This window comes from Oxyura jamaicensis, chromosome 3 (assembly GCF_011077185.1).
Source record: "Oxyura jamaicensis isolate SHBP4307 breed ruddy duck chromosome 3, BPBGC_Ojam_1.0, whole genome shotgun sequence".
Lineage (NCBI taxonomy): Eukaryota > Metazoa > Chordata > Aves > Anseriformes > Anatidae > Oxyura > Oxyura jamaicensis.
This window is the reverse complement of record NC_048895.1, coordinates 10,022,901-10,035,647: the sequence shown is the minus strand read 5'-3', so window position 1 is coordinate 10,035,647 and position 12,747 is coordinate 10,022,901. Positions and strand designations below refer to the sequence as shown.

General features: G+C 41.2%; 2 long non-coding RNA genes across 3 annotated transcripts in view; both read right to left on the bottom strand.

Annotated features, from left to right (window-relative positions):
• The window catches only part of LOC118163980, a 57,730-nt gene extending 50,235 nt beyond the window's left edge, over window positions 1-7,495 (bottom strand). For both annotated transcript variants that reach the window (XR_004749278.1, XR_004749279.1), the window contains exon 1: window positions 7,290-7,495. This is a non-coding gene — a long non-coding RNA (uncharacterized LOC118163980). The remainder of the gene's footprint in view (window positions 1-7,289) is intronic.
• Window positions 7,496-8,432: 937 nt separating this feature from the next.
• LOC118163979 overlaps window positions 8,433-12,747 on the bottom strand; it is a 4,973-nt gene continuing 658 nt past the window's right edge. The window contains exons 2-3 of the long non-coding RNA XR_004749277.1: window positions 11,560-11,660; window positions 8,433-8,618 (exon numbers count right to left, since the gene is read on the bottom strand). This is a non-coding gene — a long non-coding RNA (uncharacterized LOC118163979). The remainder of the gene's footprint in view (window positions 8,619-11,559; window positions 11,661-12,747) is intronic.

Genomic DNA, 12,747 nt, shown 5'->3' with positions numbered 1-12,747 from the left:
CGAGGAGTGAAGAGTAGTGGAGATGTTTAAAGATGGATATTTACGTCTTCCCAGAGAATTGACAGTTTTCTCTTCTAAAGATATTGGAGTAGCTGCAAAAAGTAGAATATGCTTGTACTTTCATGTCCAGTTGAAAAGATGTCCATGAAGACCACTTTTTAATCAGTCCAAAGTGTCTTAATCAGACGAGGCGTCCCAAGGGCAAGAAGGAGACAGTATCATCTGATACACAGCTAATTGTAATTACCTGGTGAGGCCGCACCTCAAGTGCTGCGTTCAGTTTTGAGACCCTCACTTGCTGTTCCTTGAAACACAAAGCTATGGTCTGATCATACATACTCTTTAGGTGACCTATGGCACCACAGCACTACCCTTGGAGGGACGTTTCTTCCTCCTTGTGGCCAGTGCCAACCTTCCAAGGTGCACTTTGTGGCAGTTCTTTCTCTCCTGCTCTTTCCTACTACCAAAGAAAGCTCCATCGGGGTGGAAACCACTCACGGGAAAGCACTCTGATCCCCTTTGAGAAACAGATGAACTGCTGGTGCACTATGCCAATACAAGCAGGCAACATTTGTTATGAAGGACCCATGGCACTGTGTACCCCCTTTTCTTCTACCAACGTCTTTTCTAATTCCTTGGTTTCCTTTGAGGGTAAGGGAAAAACAAGGTCTGTCAATCATTACCTGGTGACTTTTATGTCTGAGATGTTTTCATGGATCAAGGGTATTTGTTTCCTGTTGGGCTGCCAAGATAAAAACCCTTTAACAATTAATGTAAAAGTTGACAGTTGACTGAGTTTCCAGTGTAACAGTATTGTTCTTAATAATATCCACACTGCTGAAGGCCATAACCCATTAGTACCAGGGAATTTAATAGCAGAGAGATAGGTTATAGCTATTACACCTCTTCTGGGAAACGACTGTGAAAGGTGCTTTATTGCAGAGGATTCAAGACTTGCAGAAGTGATGGAACAGCTGGAAGAATGACTAAGGCACCACAGAGCTCTTCACCTCTGCTTTTTCAGCAAAGCATAGCTTTGCTTCTCCATTGAGGAAAGTGGGTTTGTGGATGAGTACTAGATAGGAACCCATGAGATCTGGATGCAGTTTCATGTGGGCAGACAGAAAGCATAGCAGTAAACATTAAATCTGTGTTCTGTGACTGCATGTCCTAGAAGCAGCAACTCAAAAGGTTTAGTAAATTCATCTCCACAGCAGAACTTAATCTTGTAATTACTAGTCATCAAGAAAGTATTGATTGAAGAGGCTGGGAAAAGAGCACAATAAAAGGAGCATACTCAGCAGTGATAAGAAACGAAAGGTTGATATGACTCAGTATAAAAGTGCCTCTCCTAAAAATGGCAATATAATTGTTCAGCAAACTGCTACTGCATTTGACCATAATTTCTCAATTTCTGGACTTTTCAATAGTGTTTTATTGAACTAGGTCTAGCCTTAAGGACTGAATTTAACAACCCTCCTACTTGAGAAAATCTACACTTAGTTTTCAAACTTCAAAGTTTAGAGGTGCAAGCTCTAGGCTATTTAGGGAAGGTAAATCATGACTGTAATTACAAATATTCTGGTGCAATTGGGATGCTACTGCAGCTGTGTAACATACCTCTGATGCAAGGCGGAGCAGAATCAAGGCTGCAAGAAGTTAGAACCAGATGATGTTTATAATTAGGGTTTTGAATGTGGTATCCCCGTTTTTGACTTTCTCATTCAGGAAAGAGCTAGAGCATTGCATTTAGCAAAACATTCTCTAACATTCCAATATGCATTTTTATCCTTTGTGTTATTTCTTGTGTTTCTTAATCAATTAGAAAAAATAAATATAAAAAAGCAGGTCTGAAAGACATATCATTGCTTTAGATGTACAAAGCACTGTCTATCTTGAATGTTCAAGACAATTGCTGTGTTTTAAAAGATTCCCAGGTTGCAGTATGTGTCAGAAAAGATCTGTCCCATGGAAAAGACTTGTTCACTATTTTTGGACCCTACGTTACAGGTAGTCCACGTTTTTGCTCTCCTACTGGAGGACTGTTCAAATAGTTGACTGCTTTAAAAGTTAGAAACTTTTTCAAATATCCATTCTCAGTGTGGTCATGGGCAATATACACTCATTTGCTCTTGCACCAAAACTACCTTTCAGCTTCAGCAAACCTTTTATTTCCCTGAGCTCTGTTCCTCTGACTCATGCATTGACTGCAGGCATCAAGAACTCAGCCTCATATACTTACATATGATTCAGCTTAGAAGTAGCATCTGGATCAAGCAAACCTGGAATTCACAACTTCCATATAATAATGAATTCCTGAGCTGTACCTGGACTAGATGATCTTTGAAGGTCCCTTCCAAATGAACAATCTATATAAGCTATACATATCCAATGTGTGTGAGACCTAGACACCCATGCTGGCAGCTCCTAACTGTACAATTCTCAACAGATAAAATCCAGACACTTGTCTCCTTGGCCATTTCCAGTTCATTCCATCTATATTTATAGATTTGGTTTGCTCAGCTGAAGTCCATGACACAAGTTTCCACATACTGCAGTTAAAATGATGATTTCTGTTCTGTATTGCATTGGCCTCCTTCAGCACTTGATCACAGATGGAAGAATTTGGTTCATGGGCTTAATACTGGGTCAATGAGTGGTGTAGTGCATCACATTCTTTACGACCAGAAATGCCCAGGTCTGGAGACACTTATGTTTACAAAATGGGAAGTATTCCCTCGTTTCAATACAGAGCAAAAATAATATTTTGTAATCAAAAAGCAGGGAAAAAATGTGAGAAGGACACTGTGAGTTTAACCCTTGTGAAGTGCCACTGCAATAAGCTGCATTTTGTTTATCTGATTCATGCACTGAATCGGGAAAGGCAAGTTTTGGGAAGACTAAATTTTTACAAGTGTAATGGTTTCTTACCTAACAGTAAGCACAATACAGGTGAGATCCCACAGATATTTCCTACCAAATGTAACAGTGCAATGCACATTGTAGCAAGAGTTGCCACCAAGCTGAGCTTGAATAAAACATCTTGCCACATCTAAGACCCACTTACAGTCCTCAGGGGATGCTGACAGATCTTTCTGCTGGCAAATACTCAGAATCATCCATGACTGTCTCCAAATTGCGCTGTTCTCATGGATAGCAAGAAGCACGAACAACGAGATTCTAAGATAAGAATTTTTGTCTTAGCAGCAGAAGGCACAGTGAGATAAATTTAATAGTTGAAATTAAATTCTGAAAACATGGCTTGTAAGGACAGCGTGATAGGATGAAGTTCCCATCTTTTGCTTGGAAAATGCCTTTTTTTTTTTTCCCTATTTGCATTCTCAACAATGGTTGGATCGTTTTTATTCGTATGTGAAAAAGGAACCAAACCCAGAAAACTTCAACTAGAGAAATGAATGTTCTTCCTTTTCTAATAACTGGAGATGTGTCTCCCTAACTTTGTGCATACCAAGTCTCTTAAACAAACAAACAAGCCAACAAAACAACAAAAACAAAGGCTTTTTTTTTATTACATAACATTAATAATCTGTGATTTCCTTCCCTAAACTGTTCTGTTACTTTCCCTAAACCACAAAAAAGCAGCTATTTGATGTCTGTGTTACACACTGCCTGTTGTTTGTCAGCAGGAAAAAATCAGAGTAATAAAAACAATTATTGCTTTAAGAGCAATAATAAAATGTGTGCTTGCCTTCAGATTAGCTATTGCTATTTTTCCTGCAGAGACTAAGAGAAGTATAAAGAGGTGAAAATCCATGTTGTTGTATATAAAATAGTCTATAGAGAACTGCATGGGGAGTTAGCTGTGTTGACATTAATGGGTCTCATGCAGCTAAATTCCTGCTCACTACTTATAAAACATGCAAGACATGAATTTAGGATCTTTATCATACAACACAAATTAAATCAACACAGTCTAATTAAGAGAGGAGGAATACATTTAATTTCATTAGAAAATAATAAGCCACACCAGCATTTGGACAGGAATGAAGCCTACCTGCTAGAGCACACTTCTTTTTCGTAGCACAGTTTTTTACCCTTGTATTATTAACAGCATGCCAAGGTCTCCCCAGTACAGTGGTTCTCAGGCCAATAAGATGCTCTTTAAGTCTTTCTTGGATGATGGGAAGCTTTCCCAGCCATGATTACCAGTATATCTCCTATGCAGTTATCATAATGCATTAAAGTAAAAGGAGGTCTGTTCTGGAATAATTCTCAATTTAAGGAGAGAAACAAGAGCAAAGTTAGGAGAGAAAGTAAAGGAAGTGGAAGAGAAATAACTGGAGCAACATGATGTATCAGCACAGAGTTGGTGAGGGAAAAAAATGTTTTCAAAGCCTCAATCAGATGACCTGGCCACTGGACCAAGTGTCAGTAGCTGATAGCACAGTGCCTACTGAGGATGCATGAGCTGAGTCCTAATGACATGGAGGCGCTGCAAAACAGTAACTTCTAGCTGTGAGTTCAAGGGAAGCCAGCAGTCCCTGCCTGCCAGAGAGCTTCAACACTCCACTGCTCAGGAACAGCTTTCTTCCATGAGGGATGGCCCTCATATCTCCAAAATGTTGTATATTAGCACACTGAACCTCCAATTTGTAAAAGGAAAATCTAGTCTGGCAAGCAAGCGTTGAAAAATTTTCCAGCCACTGCCTTACACCATGCTGACTGTCTAATTTAACTGGAAGTTAACCAACCAGAAGAGCTGTGCAGCTAGGAGAAAAACTCCCAGGATGACAGAAAGGCCGATGGAGTCTTCAGAGACCTTTTTAACAAAGCATGTTTTCCTTTCTATTCTCCATCCTTGCCTCCTACCCTTCTCATGCTTGCAGATCTGCAGAGATGATCACAGGCACAGTGTGCCACCAGAGTTACCATTATTTAGTCAGATTTTGGAGTGACCAGAGTTAGGCATCTTCCGTGCCACTATTGTTTCACCTTTACCTCATTCCTTACCTAAAGTCTTCATTGCCTGAAGCAAACCATGTAGCTATATTTCAATACTATATGTTCTACACTGTGCTTTTTTGTTTGTTTGTTTGTTTCCACTAATACATTTTCACTTGATAAGTGCTTGTTTTAGGCTAAATCATACTCCAGTACTCTAAAATAATGGATCATCTGATGTAAGAAGCTTAAAAACTTACTCTTTCCACTTCTTTAATTGCTCATTTGTAAAACAGCTGCAAAATGCTGCCAAACAGCTTCACTGAATTTTCCACTAATGGCCAGGTGAATATTTGGCAGTTGCCATTATAAAAATAGGAAATCTGGGAAGGAATTGACACTTCAAGTTAGCTTCCAGGCTGAAGTCCATTTCCAGGTTAAGGAAGACCCCAAAATGAGACTGAACCTGGTCCTGAACACAGTTTTGTCTGTTTTGCCTGAAGCATTTTTGCATGCTCAGTAGCACAGTAGCTCTCTTTTGTTACATGCACAAAGAGTATTTTGGTATTGCACAGAAAACGTCTTTTATGTAGGTATAAATAATGGAAGAAAAGTCCTGGGAAGAAAAAAAGATAAAAACTGGGAAGGAAAGTCCTTTAAAACACACTGCCACTCTGCATGACAAACTGGGTATTTATTTATTTTTTGAAAGCTCAATACATTCTTCAGTTTGCTTACCAAGTTCTGAAGCAGGAAAGGACAGGTGTAAAAGAGCAGCCTCCTGACTGACATGCTCTTTCTTTACCTTCTGCTTTCTAGAAGAAGGCTAGCATTCGTTCAAGAGGTGATACATTGCTTGCCTCATACGTTTCTCATCCCCCCAGATACAGAACTAACCATAACATCTCTTTCAGACACAAGTGTTCCAGAACAAAGAAATAATAACCAATCAGCAAAACAATATGCTCCCTTTTCCTATCATTTCTTGATCTCTCAGGGTGAATCACAGTCTCAGCAGACAGTGTCTGTGTAAGGTTTGGTGAACTCAGCGCAAGAGTCGTCAATCTCTCTGCTACACACAAGGTGAGATGATGAGTGTCTGACCCCTGTTTGCTCCCTCAGGGACCTGCTTGCTCGATTTCAAAGTTTTCTCACACAGCCTGGGGCTGGGCTACTCATCTGCTGCATGCAAGAACGTGAACAGGATCGGAGAAACCTCTCAGAAAATTGACCCAAACTTCCACTTCCTAGCAATGTTGAAGAAAAGCAACAGTGATGAGAATGACACCTTGTTTAAAGTCAGTCACTCAACAGAGTGAAATAAATCTGCAATGCTGCACTGACAAATTATACACAGTGGTTCTCCCCATGACCCTTCAGCTGATAGAAGTTACCTATATTTCCAACACCACCACAACATAGGATAAATTGATGAACAACCAACTGTAGGCCCAAATTTGTCTTTCATTTCAAGGGAAATTACTCCCTTGTATAATATATACATGGACACACATGCACATCTACTTGGACTAGGTTCATAGTCTGGGAAACCCAACAGCCCGTCACTCTCAGGGTTCAGGCACCATTGTGATAAATTCTAATGCTTCCTAAAGCCATCAGCATCTTGCAGTGCTGATATCTGCATGTGAACTACAGCATAGTCATGTTTTGTATGTGTCACATGCTTTGACTCCACGCATCCTTGAGAACAAATTAAATTATGTAAAGTTGCTTACTCATCAGTTGCACTCATTTATTAAAAGCTTAGCAGGATGAATGACCTCAAAAGGCCAACACTCAGCATGAGACAAGAGAGAGAAATCCAGCATGGAGGGGACATTTTAACCTGTTTGTTGTTAACTGACAAAGTTTATCACCATAGATCAGATCATCACATCTCCACCTGCAACAAACCTATCTACATCATCAGAGCTTTACGTGCATTTTTTTCATCCTAGAAAGCGAAGCCAGCAAGCCAGAGAGATTACCAATCTTTTCTTGCTGTGTTAGTCCTGTTCTGCACTTCTGTAAAGGCTCAGCCTGATACAGTGAGCATCAGCTGAGCAGGTTTCATGTCAGTGCTACCAGCTGAAGCAACTGATCAAGGAGGCAGCCACAGGAGTTTTAAAATACATACAGTGAGTCCTCAGGTGGCATGAAAAATGTGTTTGTGATTTTTTAAGCCATGAATTTGCTTGATAAATTCCTCAGTCTGTCATTGGCTTTTATGTCAAGAGGAAAATGTAGGCTTTTGTGTCTCAAAACTTTGCCTAGAAGCTCAATTTCCAGATACACAGGACTGTTCATTCCCCTGGGGACAGTGAACCCACCAATGGAGGGTGAGCCTTCATCATTTATATCAAACTAGCCAAGTTTAAAGCATTCACCTTACATCCCGCTGCCAAATACAGGTAAGACTTGAAGTGGGAGGAAGATGCACGGAGGATCCATGGACTGTTTACCTAGCAGTGGTGTGAGGTGTGGGGTTGCCAGCTCCCAGGCAGACCTTCTTCCTCCCACCTCCACCACGCTCTGCTGCAGCAAGACAAGTGCTTCTGTGAATATGCTGTGGACTGGATCCCAGTGGAAAGTAGCCCTTCAAAAATAGCAATTTTTTAACTGAATCATTTTCCAAATCACACTCTAAAATTACTTTCCTTCCTGGCGAGCTCCCTGTAGCTCTCTGGTTCACAGGCAAGTGTGGATTTGCAGGCTGCAGGTTTATCGAGAGCTGCATCCATCCCATTCTGATTGAAATAATACAGACTGGGGGATGAGAGGCTGTAGAGCAGCCCCATGGAAAGGGATTTGGATGTTTTGGTCAATGATGACTTGAATATGAGTCAACAGTGAGCCCTGGCAGCCAAACCCTTTAACCTGAGGTGCACTAGGCACAGCACAGCTATGGTTGAGAGAAGCGATTGTCCCACTCTACTCTGCACTAGTGTGGCCTCACTTTGAGTACTATGTGCAGTTTTGGGCACCATGATAAGGACATACAACTATCAGAGAGCATCCAAAGGAGGGCAACAAAGACAGTGAAGAGTCTAGAGGGCAAGATGTATGAGGAGCAGTTGAGGTCAGATGGATTGTTCAGCCTGGAGAGGAGACTGAGGGGAGGCCTCATGGCGGCCTGCAGCTCCCTCACGAGGGGAGCGGAGGGGCAGGCGCTGAGCTCTGCTCTCTGGGGACAGCGACAGGACCCGAGGGAACGGCATGGAGCTGGGACAGGGGAGGGTCAGGCTGGGGGTCAGGGAATGTTTCTGCACCCAGAGGTGGCCGGGCACTGGGACAGGCTCCTAAGGGGAAGTGGTCAGGGCACCGAGCCTGCCGAAGTTCAAGAAGCATTTGGACAATGCTCTCAGACATAGGGTTTAATTTTTAGGTAGTCCTGTGTTGAGTTAGGAGTTGGACACAACAACTCTTGTGGGTCCCTTCCAACTCAGTATATTCTATGATTCTATGACTGACAATGGGGGCCACGTGTTCAAAAGAAGCCAGCATGCAATAAATCTCACCTCGAGAGAGAGATTTTTTCCAAAAAGCTTTTCTTCTTTCTTCCAAGTTATTGCCAAGAGAAATGGCAGGCTGCAGCACACCTTCACAGCCTAATTGGCCATTCAGTCCTTTCAAAGGAAACGGCCCTTAACTTGGAGAACTGAAGAATACCAATCTGTTCTGAAAAGTCTGGCCCCAGTTGTGCTGAACAAGGTGAGCTAAAAAAAAAAAAAAAAAAAAAAAGACAGGGAAGTGATTATTTGGTTACCTATTACACTACATGAATTCTACAGCAGGCTGTGTATTCAGAAAATATCCTTTATAAGCTTTTAGAGACATTACAGAGTTGTTTTTTCATAGAGTTTTAAGATCATGTATATCCATTTTTAAGATCCTTTGAATGTCTAGATACTGGCAGATTTCCCTACACAAAGTAATAGTAGAAAGAAAATTAGCAGAACAAATCGGAAGAATATAACCCACCACAGTGAAAGGTTTGGTCATTAAAGGTGAAGTTGCATGCCGCAAAAGACTGAGATGAAAATAAGTCATCTGCATGCTAAACAAACTGCATCAGATGCTGGATGCCTTCAGCTTCCATTGGCTTTACTGGCAAATGAGTGTACACTAATGTTGTCTGAAATTGGCTAGCAAGCCAAAACTCACACGTGAGTATTTCCTACATCTTGCCCTGACTTGATTTTGAGTCTGGGAATAAAAGAAAGGGTTCCCAAAGGATTCCACAGTTTGTTTCATCAACTTCTTCAGCTCTGCTCTGATGACAGACTGCTACCGATGGAGTAACAAGGCATTATACAGCACCAAGCTACCTGATAAACATTCCTACCAGTTTGCAGACAGACTGCTGCTATAGCTAACTCCACTGGCTGCAGCAGCTAACACCTATCTTCAAGACAAGCTATGAGCCTGGTTGTTTTCTCTCTCCCCTCCCCAAAAGGTCACCCGAATAAAGGTAAGAGACAAGAGACAAGTTATACGGCTGTTCAGGTCACTGTTAAGGTGCTGCGTTTCAGAACCTACCAAAATACGCGCGGAAGAAGTGGCATTAAGAATGTCTAAAGTACCACCACAGGTACCAAGACAAAAAAAGCGAAGAAGAGCACCACTGTATTGCATGCACAGTTTGTTAAGCATCCAGACTAACCAAAAGACTATCCAATGAAAAGTAATTTCCTTGACATGCATTACAAATCAAAAACTAAACAGTGTTGGACAGTATAAAGAGTAAAGGAAAAGCATCTGCACAACAATCACAGCTACAGTAACATTTACAAATCTATAATTTGTCTTTGGTCACCATCACGGTAGAAAATATGTCAGGTTACTTCAAACCAGCCATACAATTTAGGTCAGGAACTGTACTGCACATTTATATTCATACTGCTGGAGACACCTCCAAGTAATTACTTGAGACAATTCCATTTCAATATAGTGGTTAAAAGCTGCTAAATTACCCACTTTTTTTTTTTTTTTTTTTTTTTTTTTCACAGAAGATATTTGCTGCAGTATCAGTGGGGATATGTACAAGTGAAGCTTGTACTGAAACCAAGCGTCCAACTGTGGAGGTCTTAGTATCACTGAGGTCAAAAGAAGTGGCCTTGCTAACATGGCTATGAGTCACACAATCAAACCAGGGGTGGGAATTTAATGATTTTGCCTACAAAAGAGAAGATCTGTTCCCTTGAAAGGAACAACAGTAGCTGGGCTGTTTTAAAATACCATACTAAACTTTATTCTCTAGCAGCAGGATATGATGTTCAGTGTTATGAGCTATTTTCAGACAATGGTTTAATTAAACGTTTAATGGATGCATTGCATTTTTTATCATGAGCTCTACTCTAAACAACCAAGCTAATAATGTAAACATCACTGTTTGATTATTAAAATAATTGCTTTCATGAACACTGGCCCTCTGACAAAGAAAATGGCTGATACTATGCGTATGAACAGAGGAAGCTGGGCCCCAGTGAACCTGCAGTGCAGGAAGCCAATTTTAGAAAAAAAAAAAAAAAAAAAAAAAAAAAAACAGTAGACCATCAGCATTGAAAAAATTGCTAGGCAAATGTTTTAAAACACAGTAATATTTTGGCCAAATGCACTGTGGTTTTTTTTTTCAATTAATCAAGCACATTTATTAAAATAATCATTCATTTAAACAAACAACTGCCTTTAGGATTTCTCCCCATGTCAAGATGCAGCAGAGACTTCAATACATTTCCTCAAACTCTGCTATCTCTATCAGACTAACAGAAACTGGGACTTTCCTTTAGGCCAAAGTCCTGTAGAGGTTTCCAACAGTTAGTTGCTTATAAAAGAACCAAACATTTTCAGCAAGAACTTTAATAAAAAATAAATGGACATTTCTTCCCCTCTCCTCTGCACCCAGGCTTTATAGCTAAAAAAAAATAAGTATTATCACAACACGGTGACAAATTTCAAGATTTGAGTAAAAATCTTAGTGAAATGAGTTGTCAAAACATTTTGAAAATGTGGCAAAGCTCTAATTCTTAGAAGCTGAGATTCGGTGATGCATAGAGTATTGTATTTTCAGTGCTGGAATAGCTAAACCATGTTCTTTCACGATTAAGTTTCTTTCTTTCTTCATGGAAAAGTTACCAGTGCATCTCCTATCTATTAAGTGATTCTAATTATCACCGTGGCAGCAGATCCCTTCATAGACAGGACATCTGGAAGGTCACAGACTCTAAAGTCAGTCAGCTTCCAGGGCTGGTAAAAGATTCACTTATGGGACAGTGCATGTCATATACGAGTTACACAAACTTTTCTAACCATCTGCCAACTAAAAACTTAGTTGGTTTTTCTCAAAAGGTGAACTTGCTGAGCACTATCATATGTGATCTATTGGTTTAATTATATTATTTGGTTTTACTATTTATAATCGTATACAGCTGACACTGAAATAAGAGCCACTTTTTTATTAAGGGCTGCATGTGATACCAGTCCCTTTCAGCATTACAGGAGATAGAAAATCTGATACTTCTCCTTGGACACTAACCTTCCACCTCCACAGAAAAACAAACAAATAAACAAACAAAAAACCTTTGTCACAAAAGCAATAATGGCAAAAAAGTTAAGTGTAAATGTGTTAGGGGCTATTTAAACATGACTTTCAAGTACCTTGTAAACTAAGTTGTTGCATTTTATCTGTCCTCTTTTCCTGGAAAGATAGCATAGGTGTAAACGCAAGCAATTTTCTTCACTTGGCAAGGACGAACAGTCTGTTAGGAATGGAGAAAAGTTTCCTGTTATGGATATGGCCAGAAGATAACTGCCAACAACATGAAATCTCAGGGCAAAAATCTCAGCAAAATCTATCTAATCCCAAATATAAGAAATAAAAGCATGAAGAACTGCTATGGAGAAGTCCTAGAACAGTAAATACTGATTTGCAAAAATGTATCAACCAAGGGATTTGCCTGTGCAAAAACATACAAAATCCGAATTTAATAAAGGAATAAATAAAGGAACTAAACCCCATCCATGTGAAGCTGGCATTGGCAGGTGTAACCTGTAAAGAGTACTTGCTCTTTCAAACCCTGATCTTTCCCACGTTATTGTCAGCTGCATGCCTGTTTGCACGACTGTCATCACTCCCATCCTCTTTGCAATACTTATTGGTGTGAATTTCCATTCCCTTTCTCTAAAAATACAACTCTTTATTATTTACTACTAGATTTTCAGAAAAGGACTGCAGTTTTGACCGCAGCCTAATGGGTAAAAAAGGATGTAGTGCTTGTTCTGAAGGAAACAGCGAAGAAACAATCCACAGGCTTAGAGGAGAAGAAAAAAAAAAAAAAGAAAAAAAAGAAAAAAGAGAAAAAAAGAAAAAGACCTTTGAGATGCTATCTAAAACTGGTTAAGAATTTGGCACCGAAAACAAGATATGTCACGGTGCAGGGTCTAACTTTGCGCAGCCCGGCAACTCGTGCACCTAAAGATGGCTGAACTAAATCCATTACCGCTCCATCGGCCAGCACCGGCTCACTCGAAACCACCTCCCCGAGCACCGGGCATCGTGATGAGATAAAAGGTTTCCCGGCGAGGAACAAAGTCCCGCTTACCCGCACCCCGAGCGCGCCGGGGGGGTGCCGCTTTGGTCGTACCCCTCGGGGGTGCCCGGCGGCGGGGTGCGGACAACCGGGGGCTGCTGACCCCTCCGGGCCGGGGCCGAGGGGACCGGGGGGTGGACCGGGGAGGCCGAGGAGACCGAGGGGACCGAGGTGCCCGGGGGGCCGAGCCGCCCCGTCGGTCGCACCGCCTCCCGCCCCCTCCCGTCCCGCCCCCAGCCCGGCGTGGCGGCCCTCG